The sequence below is a fragment of the Eurosta solidaginis genome, chromosome 2, assembly GCF_040869045.1.
Source record: "Eurosta solidaginis isolate ZX-2024a chromosome 2, ASM4086904v1, whole genome shotgun sequence".
Lineage (NCBI taxonomy): Eukaryota > Metazoa > Arthropoda > Insecta > Diptera > Tephritidae > Eurosta > Eurosta solidaginis.
This window is the reverse complement of record NC_090320.1, coordinates 108,203,743-108,220,548: the sequence shown is the minus strand read 5'-3', so window position 1 is coordinate 108,220,548 and position 16,806 is coordinate 108,203,743.

The window sequence follows — 16,806 nt, the reverse complement described above, 5'->3', positions numbered from 1 at the left end:
GATTATAGCTACTTACATCTATTCAATTATTATTGTAGATGAGGCTGGCGGGTTGTTCATGCTCATCGTGTTCAAAACCCCGAGTTCTTAGGTGACGGATTTTTTCATAGTGCTTTCGGAGTTTACTCCTTACGCCCCTGGGAGGCGGGTCCTCTTCAATCAGAGGTCGGTTATGAGATGCCCCCATAAATTTAGAAGAAAAAATCCAGAAAAACATTTTCAATATATATAAAAAAACATTTTCGAACAATATTCAGAACCCTCTTTTCAAAAAGTCAAAATTCAGAAGTCAAATTTCAGAACTTAAACTTCAGAAGCCAAAATTCAGAGACGGCAGAAAAAAACTTAATTTTTTCCAAAACTCAGCAACATTTATTTATTTGTAGAGAATTTTAAATTGTGTGCAATGGCGAGCATGTCATTAATTCGTTTTCGCGCTTGTCTTTTTCAAATAGATTTGCAATATTAAACAAAACGCTGGTCGAAATATTTATATTTTTTCTTGCGTTTTCGATATGGCTCGCCTCCAGCTGAAAATTGCTGCAGTTCTGTATTTGTTATTACCTGTTCGTTTTTTATTTTATTTATGAAATTAAATATGTTAAAATGTGTCCCAAACGCACTTCAAATGGAGTTGTTCCACACGTTTGATGGAATTATTTGTTCGGGCTTCACCGAATTTGGTGATATACATATTCCATAGTTCGATTGAATATAACGCCTTCTTTCGGCGTTGCTGTGTTTCAGGAAGTGGCAATCCAATATATGTTAACTTGAAATAACTCAATAAGTTTTGTATTTCGAAATAATATTCCTTTTATTCGATTTCCCCATAAAATTTCATTTCGTATATCAGTCTGAATACATCAATTACTATTTTCTCTAGAACAAATGCAACAGTTGATAAATATTTCAGTTTAATGCGAAAATTGCACAATTTTCATAACTTGTTTGCAACCCTAAGGGTACGCTTACACAGCCGGTCGCAATCCTCCGTTAAAAATAAACACATGTATTTAGATGAGCATGTGTATATTTCAACCGATCACCGAATTCTTATCGACCGTTGTCGTTTTTTACTGCCGATAAATTCCCGCGACCGATTATGTTTGTTTAATTGCGGGCATTTACTGTAAAAAACTAATTATTTGTGCGATGGACTGTGAAAAATTAATTAATTGTGTTCAAAACAGGTTCCCTTTATGGGATAAGCACATAAAAGCATATTGTCACGAATGTTAGCAACACTAAGGGGTACTGCCATCTCTATGCCGATGCTAAGCAGTGACGTGAATGCACATCAATAATTTAATCATTTTGTCTACACCTATGTACGTACACGCAGCGGAGAAGAGATGCACAAACACATGCAGATATCTTATCTGAAATGCGCCTAAAGGTATGCAATTATAATTGTGGAAGTGTCGCTCACACATATAAGCGCATGGGGTATGAGATAAGCTATAAAAATTATACATCTGTAGTTGCAGCTGAGAAATTTATAACTAACTAGTAAGTTCTGGAATTAGAAAAGCCTAGAAATATGCAACGAGGAAATCAGACAGTATAAAAAGGCGACAACAGTAGAGGCGAGAATCAGTTTCATTTAAGCTATCAGTCAGTTTGGTTATTAAGCAAGCTAGTTGCAAAGTATAAGCGTTATTTGAAGCACTTTAATACATGCCATTTTCCCATTATTCAATATTGGAGTTATTTATTCAACAGTTTAGTGATTCGAACTTAGCAGAAGGTTGCAAATAAGAGGATTTGCAGCAAATTCGTTACAATTGGTGTCAGAAGAGGAATTGTTGAATCAATTCTGGAGATTTCAAATACAACTTGGTTATGCCAAAGTTAAGTGAGTTAAAGATACAGCAACTGAAGAAGGAGTTGGAGAGCCGTAGATTGAATACAACCGGCATTAAACTAGAACTTCAGGAACAACTACGACAGGCAATGGAATTAGAAGGAATTGACGTGGAAGAGTAAGACTTTCAACTTGATGGTGAGAAAACAACAAAAATGGAAGAAACACCGCAGACAGTTACGAGCACAGACTTGAACAAGATTTTAGCTGCAATATCTACTCAAACAACGACAATGTCATCTCAACTGGAAGAACAGAAGACATGTATGGCATCACAATTGGAAGAACAGAAGACGTATATGTTATCCCAACTGGAATCCCAGGAGAACCGTATAACAGCGAAGATTGAAGCACAAGAGGCACGAATATCCGAAATGTTGGCGCAAATTTCAGCACAGATATTATCGCAGATCTGCTCAACTGGAAGAGCAAGAAAGACGTATTTCATTACAAAAAATTTTACAGTTTGAGAAAAAAGTCGAGGCCGAGGTGAATGCTTTGAGAGGACGTACCGAGAAAATGCAACTGAATCGCCCAGCAGTTTCAACGAGTAACCCAAAGGTAAAAACACTATCCTTTGACGGTTCTGTTCCTTTCCAGGTTTTCAAGCTACAGTTTGAGAAGACCGCAGCAGTGAACCACTGGAATGCGGAAGATAAAGTTGCTGCACTGTTCGTGGTATTGGAAGGGCCTGCAGCGGAAATCTTACAGACGATTCCAGAGTACGAACGGAACAGTTATGAAGCATTTATGGGTGCTGTAGAACGACGTTATGGAAACGAGCATAGAAAACAGATATTCCAAGTAGAGTTGCAAAACCGCTACCAAAAAGCAAATGATATATTGCAGGAGTTTGCTTCAGATATTGAAAGATTGGCTCATCTTGCAAATGCGGACGCACCCGTGGAATACGCTGAAATTCGAAGGAAATCAAGCAGTCTTACCGTCAGAGGGAATGTGGATGGTAGGGAGCATGTACTGACTCTAGATACGGGCGCATCTCATTCCTTGATTCGATCTGATTTAGTCAACAGGAGAGTAAAACCGTTACCCGGAGCAAGGTTGCGTACGGTCACAGGCGAGTATAACCAATTCCAAGGAGAAGTGATATGTGAAGTCCTAATTGGGAAGGTCATGGTTCTACACAAATTCGTTGTGGCGGAGATCGTTGATGAAGGCATATTGGGAGTTGACTTCTTAGTTGACCATGGCATCCGGATCGATATGCCAAGAAAGATTATGCGCTATGAGAACCAGGATGTGCCACTTAACTTCAGTTTTGAAGAAAGGCTCAGCAGTAATCGAGTGCTGGTGAAAGAGATCCGACAAAAACCGCAAAAGTCAAAGGCAGCAGATCGGGCAAGGATTGATGGAACGAATGGGCGAAACAAATCAAAACCGAAGGTACCTGTGAGAGAAACACTGGCATTGAAAAGCCCTAACGGACGTACTAAAATGAAGGAAAGCATTTCGCAGAAAGAATGCAAAGGTGGTTTCAAGCCAGGGTACACTACTGTTGTGAAGTGTCGGAACGATACTGATTATGCAAAGCAAATCCGTCCAGCGCAAGCTCTACGAAGTAGTTCATTGGTCAAACAACAGAGTGTGAAGGAACGAACCAGGGTATTGAGTAGTACGATGAAACACAGGTACGATGAGAACAATAATTCGAAAGGTTTCTTGGCGGGAGATTTGGTACTGTTATACAACCCTCACCTGCGGAAGGGTGTTCCATCCAAATTTCGGTGCAGTTGGGAAGGCCCGTAGAAAGTTGTGAAGAAGATCAGTGACACCATCTACCGCATACAACCAATTGGGTGATCACGAAGTAGAAGAGTGGTTTATTTGGAGATGCTAGCAGCGTTTAGATCGAGATATTTGTCTGATCGGGACGATCAGACTTAGGTGGAGGGCAGTGTTAAGAATGTTAGCAACACTAAGGGGTGCTGCCATCTCTATGCCGATGCTAAGCAGTAACGTGAATGCACATCAATAATTTAATGATTTTGTATACACCTATGTACGTACACGCAGCGGAGAAGGGATGCATAAACACATGCAGATATCTTATCTGAGATGCTCTTAAAGGTATGCAATTGTGATTGTGGAAATGTCGCTCACACATACAAGCGCATGGGGTATGAGAGAAGCTATAAAAATTATACATCTGTAGTTGTAGCTGAGAAATTTATAACCAAATAGTATGTTCTGGAATTAGAAAAGCCTAGAAATATGCAACGAGGAAATCAGACAGTATAAAAAGGCGACAACAGTAGAGGCGAAAATCAGTTTCATTTATCCTAGCAGTCAATTTGGTTACTAAGCAAGCTAGTTGCAAAGTATAAGTGTTATTGTGAAGTACTTTAATAAAGGCCATTTTTCCATTATTCAATATTGGAGTTATTTATTCAACAGTTTAGTGATTCGAACTTAGCAGAAGGTTGCATATAAAAGGATTTGCAGTAAATTCTTTACAATATAAACCTGCGCATTTTTTCGAAAAATAATATGTGAAAAAAATCTGCCGGTTGCAGTTTTAGCACCATCCCGCCGATTTCATCTGGGGCGAAGCACTGTTAAGACACCAACAACAGCGTACAGTTTTGTTTAATACATTTACATTATAGGTTTACACATTACTTTTAAGTTAGAATTTAGTCAAATTTTATATCGGCGTCTCCCGCATCACGAATTACACGAACGAAAACTGAATAACGAATCAATTTCAAAGACAGCGTATGTAGGGTTTCAGGATTGCTGTTAACAGAGTTGTATTTTAGTAGGATTACGTGAGTGATGTGTGGAGTATTGGAACTCCGACTTTCCTGACTATAGATCAGCCTCGATGTCTTCATCGATTGATTCCTCGATGTCTAATTCTGGACTGTTGTAGCACCACGGATTCATTTTATCAACGGTGTTAGCTGAATAAAACCTTTTCGACACGACTTGATACCGAGGTATATCTTCTATCGTTGCCAAAGGTGTTTCGAATAATATATGGGCCACAATATATCGGCTCAAGCTTTCATGACTTGCCTGCGGATGCTGGCCCGTTTTCTATGACCACGATGTCGTTTTCGGAATAAACTGTTGGTATTGCGTGTTTACGGTCAAACCTTTGTTTCCATATTTTTTGTTCGTTACGTATGTTGATTGTTGCTTTTTGACGTTTATCAGCGATGTTCGTTGTTGATTCGTGTTCATTATCATCATGAATTGCAGCTCTGATTTGGTTTTTTATGATATCTCTAAGGTTGAAATCAAACACAAATTCATTTGGGTTATAATCTGTTGTTAAATTCTTGTGGGAATTAACGGTGCATTGAAAGTCTCGATGCTTTCGGCTCTTTGGTCGCTGTTCGTATGAAGGGAAGTATTCTCTGAATGGCGCGCTCCACTTGACCATTAGCTCTTGGAAGACGCACTGCGGTTTTTATATTTTGAATATTTTTACCGTCGCAATAGGATTCACAGGCTTTGGACGTAAATGCCGTACTTCGATCAGATACGATCTGTGATGGAAGTCCAAAGTAACTTGTTATCTCGTTGAGTGCTTTTAATACGTGAACCGTTTTGGTATCTCGAACAGCTTTTACAATGAGAAATTTTCTAAGCGCATCAGAAATCGCGAAGACGTAACAATTTATGCGTTTGTTTCGTTCAAACGGACCCATGTGTTCTATATTTATGCTGTAAAATTGTGTTGGTTTTAGTAACAGCACTCGACGTGTACTGTGTTACGCAGTTACGTATTTGTGGAAACCAATTATTTTATCTAAGACGCTCTAAATTTTTGTCTACTGCTTGATGACCTGTTTTATCGTGAGTGTTCCAGTATTCGCAAACCTACAGCTTTTGCAACAACAAACCTAAGTCCTTCTAGCTGTTTAGGATATAACTGATTTTCCTTGAGTTTGCCGGGGTTAAGTCTTAGTCCGTCCAGGGTTCCCGATAATAGAATCCCTACTGGTTTCTCCAAGTAAATAAACCCTGTTAATTTTATAAAACATTATAAATATTTATTAGAATAAATTCAACTTATACTCCTAGCTTCTTCCCTAGCTTTTTAAGAGGTGACTTAGGTAAAAACAATCGGCCAATCTCTGTAGTCGAATGGAGTCAAAAATCTCCAGACCAATATATTCTAAGCACAAACAGGTGCGCTCTTGATCCGTAGTAATAAAGCCTACCGGCTCATACGCCTGTCTCCTATTCTCTCTGAATTTCAATGCGAATTCGCCGCCCTTATATCCTAAATTTGCACGCAGGCAAACGGTCATTTTATAATAACAATTTAGTTTAGTAATATTAACAATATATTACAGCCGATATTCCGGTGGATATTTTTTTCCATCAATTTCCATGCTCCATAATACTCTTTGTTTAATACAATGTATTAACATTTATCCGCATGTCGTGTTTTCCAGCCTTCGCTTTACCTATGCATTTGACTATTATGTGTTTGTACGTATGTTCGTTTTCACTTGATTTTAATACTGCGCCGGCTTTGCTCGTTGCTTATGACTTCTGCTTTACTGCGTGTGTTTGTATGTCGTAAGCTAGTGCCTAAATATGTATACCAAATTTCCAATCAGTAGCGGCGCTTATTTTTTGCGGCTTGCTGCTGATCTCCGTTCATTCAAATTATTATATTGTTTTGTAGCTGGGTGCATTGTATTGCGCATGTACAAAGGGTTGGTTGACCGATGCATTTTTATGTTTTGTGCGTGTCCGCTACTTCTCCAAATGTTCCGTGTACAGTAGGGTGAGCCTATATTTAAAATTTATGTGGGTGGAAAAGTAAATATTTTGCTTGTGTGCAAAAGTGCGGAAGTCTAATTTGTATTTCAATTCAGTAATTAATAATTCAATATACGGCAGAATATATATAATTTGGCGTATAATTCATAACGATATATGTACATTTCGGGTACTTCACAGATATGTATAAATAATAAACTCGCACTCCTCCCTCACCTTCCCCAATGAGACTCACCGTCATCAGCCCAGTGTGCGTGATGCGTGTGCGTTATTATATGAAAAGTGGTATAATTATGATGTTACTGGGGTTTGTTGGTTTATATGGACCCTGGGTGGTCCTCGGAATGATATCTCTTCGTAAATTATTTATGATTCGGGTTAAAGAGTAGTCTCACGTAGTAATCTGTGACTCCCTGGTTGTGTCGGGTCGCGTGATAATTCAAAGTTTCCATAACGAATTGTCTACCCATTCCCAAGCTAGATCCATTCCTTTGTCCTTTGGCGATCTGTGCTTAGCTCTCTTGTGCGGCTTGTACTTGATGATTTGTGAAGCATTGCCTTTGGTTTCCTCGATCGGTTTGTAACTCATTATATCCAGCGTTTTGTGCCTGCTTCCCTGAAGTTATTTGATTGCGATTCTTTGCGACTGTTTGTACCTGGATCTCTGCGATGGTCCGCCTTTGATCGTCTCTGTATACTATTAGCTACTGGCTTCGCTGATCTTCGTCTTTTGCTCTGCTTGTGCTCTCCGTATTTTCGGCAACTTGGTTTAGCGTACCGCAAATAGCTACTTGGGTATTCTCCTTCAGCTGCTGTATCTCGGGATTGTTTTTCTCTTTTCGATTCGGTGATGTTGCTGTTATCTCGTCCTCGCAATCGTTCTTCGCTGCGCTCTTCCTCTGACCTTACGTCTTGTGTAAGTGGGCTGTCCTCCTCCTACCTTTGACTATTTTGTCTAGCTCCACGATCACTGGTGATACAAAGTTTATAACACGATGTGGTCCACTATACCTTGCCGCTAGTTTGGCTGCAAAGTTGTCCACCGCTCTTGATAGCTGATGCTCCTTTACCAGCACTAGGTCGCCTATGTCCGGTAGCCATTGCCTTCTCCTTAAATTGTAATACTTTGCTTGGTCTATAGATTGCTCTCTATTGCTTACGTCGTACCATCTCGAATATTTCTTTCATCCTCGTTGACTTTTCTCTTCGGTTCGCTAATTTCTCACCTGTACCCAATGTCTGCTCATCGTAAAGGCTGTAGTAAATTCTCACTTTTCTCCCTTGTACTATGTATGCTGGAGTGTAACCGGTCGATTCACATACGCTTATATTAAACGCCAGCGTTATCTCTGGTAACAACTCATCCCATGTCTTCTGCTCTTTTCGCGTAAACTGTGCTATCATCCCCTTGATGTTCCTGTTTGCTCTCTCTGTCAGGTTCTCCTGCGGTGTGTACGGTGCCGTTAATTGGTGTTTCACGACAAGTTCCTCTAAAAATTTCTTAAAACGTCTGCTGATAAACCGTGCTCCGTTGTCCGTAATAAATACCTTTGGAACGCTGAACCGTGCCCAAATCCTCTCTCGAAATCCTCGTATTAAACATTCTGTCGTTGCCTTTCTGGTCGGTACTACCTCTACCCATTTTGAAAATTTGTCTAAGAAGACTAATGCTATCGTGTTGCCATGCTCCGATCGTGGCATTGGGCCAACAAAGTCTGCACAGACTGTTGCCAAAGGCTCCTCTGAAATCTTCGTTACCATCTTACCCGCGGCTGCCTGTTGACTCGGTTTGTATATTTAACATGCGTGGCACTACTGTACGTACTTTCTTACATCCCTGAAAATTCCTGGCCAGTAAGAACGCGCTGTTGCTCTTTCTATCGATTTTCTGATACCCAAATGCCCTGCGCTCGGTGTGTGATGAATCTTTTCTAGCACTCTGCTTCTCTATGGGGTCGGTACACATAGCTTCCATGGCACTGCATCATCGCCATCCACTTGATTTCCTATGCGTCTGTACAATTTTCCATCCTCGATTACGTGCTCTGGGAATTTCTCCGGGGCCTTTCTTACATCTGCTATCTTCGCTTTAAGCCATTTACACTCGGCTGTGTCGTCATCTATCGTCAACGTACCCAACTGCTCTTCTATTGGTTGCATTGATAATGTATCTGCCACAACGTTCAACTTTCCTTTTCGGTATTATACGTCAAATGAGTATTGCTGTAGTTCCAGCGTCCATCTCGCAATTCAACCCGCTGGACTCTGTATCGCATTCAACCATTTCAATGCTAGGTGATCTGTTATCACCGTCTGCGTACGGCCTCGCCTTTCGTATTGCCCAAACTATAGCCAAACACTCTTTTTCTGTCGGTGAGTAGTTCATCTCTGCCTTATTTAACTTGCGGCTTGCATATGCTATTACTCGCTCTTCGTCGCCTGACCCTTGCGTAAGTACTGTACCAAGACTAAAATCATTTGCATCTGTGCGTAAACTAAACTTCCTCGCAAACTCTGGACAAGCGAGTACCGGTGCCTGCGTCAGTGCTGCCTTAAGTGCTTCGAATGCTGATTTTGTTGCTGTTCAGACCACCTCCACTTACTACCTTTCGTAAGCATTGATGTTAACTGCTGTGAGACTGGTGAGAAATCCGGTACGAATCTTCTATACCAGGACAAAACCCCTAGGAAACGTCGTAATTCTCGTATGTTCTTCACTGGTTCCAGTTCTTTGAAGGCTGCTATCTTGTATGGGACGGTATGCCTTGCTCGCTAACGACATGATCTAGATATTTCAAACCTTTTTTAAAAAACTCACATTTTTCCGGGTTTATCTCAGGTTCGCTCTATGCAGTCTTCGAAATATTTCATGTGCTCTTCCAATGATTTTCTTATAATGATAATATCGTCAAGATATGCAAACGCGTATGGTTCCAATTCTGGTCCTATGGTACCATCAAGTGCTCTCTGGAAGGTTGCTGGGGCTGAGTGCAAGCCAAATGGTACAGTCCATGCACAGGTACTGTGAATGCGGTATATTGCTTGCTGCTTGCTTCCATGGGTAGTTGCTAATATCCATTTTTCAAGTTGAGGCTACTAATAAATCTCACGCTTCTTAATTTGTACCAAAATGTGTTGGATGCGTGTCAGTGGGAATAATTCTGATACTGATCTTGCGTTTAGTTGGCGGTAGTCTACGCAGAGTCTCCATTTACCATTCTTCTTCTTTGCCAAAACTATGGGTGCGCTTTGCGGGCTATTCGATGGTTCGATGCAACCCTTTTCGATCAGCTCGTCGATTTTCTTTTTGACTATTTCTTGGATTTTGGGATTCTTCGGTTGGTATCTTTGCTTAATCGGACGGGCCTCTCTCATAACTATTTTGTGTGTGGCTACGTTGAATACTCCTTACATCTTTGCGAAGACCTATAGTTCTTGGCTGAGAAATTTACTCACCGAATCCTCTGTCTTGAAAGTTGTTATCGACGCCATTGGGTTGTGTTCCTTGAAATCTTCGCTATTTGTTTCACAAATAGTTTTACATGTCACTACCTCTTTCTTCCGTTCGTGCTCTCAACGTTTTTTCTTGACCACCGCATCTCATCTCCACGCTTACCTTCGCCAGATATTCCATGTCAATTACCACCTCATTGCTCAGTTCCGGTAAGATAAGCATCTCGTTCCGCTGTACTTTATCACCCATTGTTAATTCTGCATCTACCGCTTCTTTGATTATTATTGCTCTGCCATCGCCCATTCGTGCTCGTGTCTTTAATTCCTTGAATTTGCCAGCTTTTTCGCCATTGTATCGCTTATAAAGCTCCTCGTTGTTACCAAGATGCGGCCCTTTGTGTATGGTCACATGTCTAATTTCTCCGAGGTTGCACCTCCGAAGACCACATCTCTCAGACCCAATGTGGTGTCCGGTCGTTTCCTGGGGTTCACGACAACAAACACGAGTGAGCACGCATATCTTACCACACGTGACCACCTCTTCCGCATTGTCTGCATGCCGTTCTTGTGTCTACGTATTTTTGTCGTGGTTCTGACCTCTGCTGTTGTTGGACTTGTACTCGCTCCTCCCGTGTTTTTCTGCTTGGAGACACTGGTACCGATCTTCTTGACGTCGTGGTACGAATCGCCTCGCGGTTGGCCGCATTGGTTCCCTGTCTGGAGTAATATTTTCATAATCTTGAGCTAAACTTACCAGCTCCGCTAGATTGCTGACCTCGCTCCGCTTTATATATAATTGATACTCTCTACTCTTTCGATGAATCCTAGGAGATCTTTGCCTCCGTCGTACTTTAATCCTTACTCTATCCATGGTCGTTGCATATGTGCCAGGCAGCTGAATATAATGTATCGGTGGTTGTCCGACCTCCAGCTGATTGGATGCACCATTTGCCTGTCTATCATTTACCATCATTCTGCTATATATCCTCGTAGTATTAACCCAGAAATTTGAAATCCTTGTTGACCTCTTCCTCGCTGAAGTTCTTGAAGTTTATCTTAAAATTTGTATTTAAACCTGCTCCGGGCTATAAATTTGACGGACTGTACCTTGAGTTTGCCGGGTTTAAGTATCAGTCCTTCCAGGGTTCCTGAAAATAGAATACCCACTGGTTTCTCCAAATGAATAAACTCTGTTAATTTTATAAAACTTTATAAATATTTATTAGAATAAATTCAACTTCTACTCCTAGCTTCTTCCCTAGCTTTATAAGAGGTGACTGAGGTAAAAACTCTCGGCCAAACTCTGCAGTCGAATGGAGTCATAAACCTCCAGACGAATGTATCCTAAGCACAAATGAAGTCAGATACTTTCGGTAGTAATAAAGCCTACCAACTCATATGTCTGTCTCCTAATCTCTCTGAATTTCAATTCGAATTCGTCGCCCTTATATACTAAATTTGCACGCAGGCAAACGGTCATTTTATAATAACAATTTTCATTTAATAATATTAACAATATATTACAACCGCTATTCCGGTGGATATTTTGTTCCATCAATTTCCATGCCCCATAATACTCTTCGTTGAATACAATATATTAACATTTGTCCGCATGCCGTGTTTTCCAGCCTTCGCTTTACCTATACATTTGACTATTGTGTGTTTGTACGTATGTTCGTTTTCACTTGATTCTAATGCTACGCTGGCTTTGTTCGGTGCTTTTACTTCTGCTATACTGCGAGTGTTTGAATGTCGTATGCTAGTGCGTAATATGTATGTATGTGTAGCGGCCCTTATTTTTATGTTGTATTTGTAGCTGGGTGCCTTGGATTGCGCGTGTACAAAAGATTGGTTGACCGATGCATTTTTATCTTTTGTGCATGTCCGCTACTTCTTCAAATGTTCCGTGTACATTAGGGTGACCCTATATTTAAAATTTATGTAGGTGGAAATGAAAATATTTGCTTGCGTGCAAAAGTGCTTCTCCAAATGTTCCGTGTACATTAGGGTACCCTATAATTAAAATTTATGTAGGTGGAAATGTAAATATTTGCTTGCGTGCAAAAGTGCAGAAGTCTTATTTGTATTTCAATTCAGTAATGGATAATTAAATATACGGCGTGTAATTCATAAAGATATGTATATGTACATTTCGAGTACTTCATAGAAATGTATAAATAATAAATTCAAAGATATAATTCAAATATTGCATTACAAAATGTATGTTTAACAATGTATATGTATGTATACGTTGTTAGGGTACAAAGCCCTCGGTTTTGGGGTCCTCACATCAGGTCATGTAAGTCCGTGAAGTCAAGTTTTGGGTGGACCAGATCCCAAAATACAAGAGTCTGTTGCGATTGCATCATTTGGACGTCTAGCTTCCCTTTTATTTTTTGGTCCTTAGTTTTAGCCGTTCATGCGGTTCAAGCAGCTCACTACTGCCGGTCGCTTGCGGCCAAGTATCCTCTGGGAAGCCGCTAAATATCCGTTCAGCGGTGAGCTAATGTGAGAAGGCGACAACCTGGCTAGACCACTCTGGCATAATCGGTTTAAGGGCTAGCCGGGGGGAGACCTCATCGGCAGCGTCTGTACACATCTAGGTGCGGCTGCAAGCGGGCGCCTGTCTTGGAGCAAGCAGCTCGCTATATAAACGTGCAAGAAATATTTTCAACCCCGCTGGGCGGGTTGCGCCCTGGGCTTGGGACCCGCCAATGAAATATAACAACAAGCCTTGAATAAATACTCTATTTATTGATGACGACCATGGCAAACGTTTGAAGGACAATGAATTGAGGGCATGCACCTGGAACGTCCGCTCCCTGAATAGGATTGGTGCAGATGCCCGGCTGGTTGATGCCCTCGTCAAAGCAAAATCTGACATCACCGCCATCCAAGAAATACGTTGGACGAAGCAAGTAAGAAAGAAGATCAAAAATTGTGACATCTATTGGAGTGGTCATACGAATAAGCGCAGTTTCGGCGTCGGTTTCGTGGTGGGAGAGAGACTTTGTCGCCAAGTTCTGGCGTTCACGCTTGTGGACGAGCGCCTCGCCGCTATCCGAATAAAAGCAAAATTTATTAATATATCATTCATCTGCGCCCATGCGGCGACAGAAGAGAAAGAAGATGAGGTGAAAGACACTTTTTATGAACAATTAGAACGCACATACGAGCGCTGCCCCCGTCATGATATAAAAGTCGTACTTGGCGACTTTAACGCCAGGTTGGGCAAAGAAAGTGTTTTTTGCCCTACAGTCGGAAATTTCAGCCTACACAATGAAACTTCTCCTAACGGACTGAGGCTGATTGACTTTGCCGGTGCTCTAAACATGGTCATATCCAGCTCTCTGAGAGCACAACTCATCCTGAGGGAATACATGAGCAGTGGGAGCATATCTCCAAAGCACTTCGTACTGCCGCAGAGGAAAAAATTGGTTACCGGCGGCCACGAAAAACAACTGGTACGATGAAGAATGCCGCTTTGCAATCGAAAGAAAAGACGCCTGCTACAGGGCTACGTTAAAAGCGAGCGCTACAAGAGGAGTGTGTGAACGCTATCGTGAGTTGAAAAGGGAAGCGAGACGCCTTTTCAGGAAGAAAAAAGCAGAAGCAGAAAGGCGTGAGTACGAGGAGCTTGAGCTGCTAGCCACCAGGAATAACGCCCGAAAATTTTACCAAAAAATACGGCAACAGACGGAAGGTTTTAAGACCGGGGCAAGCTCCTGTAGGAACGAAAACGGCGACCTTGTAACTGATGTCCAGAGAGTGCTTAGATTATGGGGGAACACTTCTCTGCTCTCCTAAATGGAGGCTGCAATGTACCGCGCAGAGATGAAGAACCCGATCCCGCTATCGATGAGCCTGCGGAGATATTCAAGTACGGAGGTGAGGAGTTGGTAAGGCGCATGCAGCAGCTTCTTAGCAAAATATGGGCGGACGAGTGCACGGTTGGAATCTAAGTGTTCTTTCCGCAAGAAGGGGGATACTGCAAAATGCACCAACTATCGTGGAATCCGCCTTCTTAATATCGCCTCATATGTCCTTTCAAGTGTATTGTGCGAAAGATTGAAGCCCACCGTGAACCGGCTAATTGGACCTTATCAGTGCGGCTTCAGACCTGGTAAATCTACCATCGACCAGATTTTCACAATGCGCCAAATCTTGGAAAAACCCCGTGAAAAGAGAATCGACACACATCACCTTTTCGTCGATTTTAAAGCCGCCTTCGATAGCACGAAAAGGAGCTGCATATATGCCGCTATATCTGAATTTGGTTTCCCGAAAAACTGAAACGGCTGTGCAAAATGACGCTGAGCAACACCATCAGCTCATTCAGAATTGGGAAGGACCTCTCCGAGCCGTTCGAAACTAAACGAGGTTTCAGACAGGGTGACTCCCTATCGTGCGATTTCTTTAATTTGATGCTGGAGAAAATTATACTAGCTGCAGAACTTAACCGCACTGGAACAATATACTATAAAAATGTGCAATTACTGGCAAATGCTGATGACATTGATATCATTTAACACCAGAGCTGTTAGTTCTGCTTACTCCAAACTGGAAAAAGAAGTGGTAAAGATGGGTTTGATGGTGAATGAGGGCAAAACGAAGTACCTGCTGTCATCGAGCACAGAGTCAGCGCATATGCGCCTTGGCAACCACGCTACTGTTGGCAGCCATAATTTCGAAATAGTAAAAGACTTCGTTTATTTGGGAACCAGCATCAACACTAGGAACAACATCACCACTGAAATCCAGCGAAGAATCAATCTTGCCAATAAATGCTACTTTGGACTAAGTAGGCAATTTAAAAGTAAAGTCCTCTCTCGGCGAACGAAAATCATACTCTACAAGTCACCGTATCGTACCCGTCCTGCTGTATGGGGCAGAAGCATGGACCGTGACATCAACAGATGAAGTGGGAGTGTTCGAGAGAAAAGTTCTTTGAAAGATTTATTGACCTCTACGCGTTGGCGATGGCGAGTACCCAAGAAGATTTAATGATGAGCTGTACGAGCTATACGCAGACATCAACATAGTCCAGCGGATTAAAACGCAGCGGCTGCGCTGCCTAGGCCACGTTATGCGAATGAAAAATGATGCTCCGGCCAAGAAAGTGTTTCTATCGGAACCCGCCTATGGAAGCAGAGGTAGAGGGCGGCCCCCACTGCGTTGGAAGGACCAGGTGGAAAACGATTTAAACTCCCATGGTGTGACCAATTGGCGCCGGTTGGTGGAGCGAAGGAGCTACTGGCGCGCCTTGTTGGACGGCCATAGCCGTTTAGACGGTTAAGCCCCAAACAAGTAAGTGTGGTGTTCTTGCATTCAATGTACTTACTTCAATTTGTATAAATTTATGTTCCTGGTGTATCACCAATATTCCAGTGAATATCTATGGGTATAATAGTGCCCAGATCCTTACTATTGGTTACCTTACAGAAAAAAGGTTTGAAAACGACTTTTCCTTAGGTTGCTCAAAATGTAATAGTGAAGTGTCTTTATTTATCGATTGCTTAGTCTAGTACATAGTACAATGAGATTCGTTTGTTGTTGTATGTAATATAATGTTAATGGAAAGGTAATATAATAAAATTAAGGCTCCTTTACACGCCCCCCTTACAAGTGGAAACTTTCTTAAGTTTATAATATATTCTTTTATATAATGCCAATTAATTATTTTGATGAAAATTCAAGAACATTGATTAGTACTTAAAATTGGTATTGTGTGTAATTCATGCTACATATGACATTTTTCTTCTTATGTTTCTTTTCTTACAATGCTAATTAATCATCTTGTGAACGTTTAAATAAAAGTATTGATATTCATAAAAAAAAAAAAAACAAGTGATATTATTTGAAGTTTTAGTTATACTATAAATGATGAAATGTTTTAATTAATTTTTAATGACTTTACCGTCCTGACGAGGTCTTAATTCACGTCTAGGAGTTACTATATCGGCTGACTGAATTGTATTCTCTTCACTATTGTCCTTATTATTGTTGTCGTTATCCGGTTTATCGTTTACACTTGGCGATTCGGGATCACCAGCAATAATATTTGTATCTTTAGTGGTTGTTGATTCCGACCCGTCATCAGAATTTCGACAACGAATTTGGTTTAAATTTCTTTTAATAGTCTTATTATTTAACAATACACAGCTGTACGACCTAGGACCTAGTGCTTTTTGAATTGTACCAGGTGACCAACTAGCTTTGTTAGGATTACTGTAATCACGGACCCAAACTTTTTGACCTTGACTCAGTTCTAATTCACGTTTTCCACGGTAGTTGCGTTCACTATTCTCTTGTTTTTCAATAATTTTTTGCTTTACCAAAGGAGGCTTGAGAGTAGAGAAACGTGTCTTGAGTTGCCTACAAAAAAAAATTTTAGCTGGAGACTCGCATGTGGTACAATGTACTGAGTTGCGATAGTCTGCCAAGAATCGATTAATTATAATGTCAATGTTAGCATTATTATTTGCTTTCAGACAAGCATGAAATGACTTTTTAAAGGTTTTTACAAAGTTTTCAGCTTGATCGTTTGATGCTGGGTGGCCAGGTGGTGTTAATGTTTGTTTTATTCCATTGCAACGTACAAATTCCTTGAAATCGGCTGAAGTGAATTGTGAGCCATTGTCACTGACCAACACATCCACCAGTCCAAAACGACTGAAAGTTTCTCTTAGTTTACTTATAACAAACTTGGATGTTATGTCTTT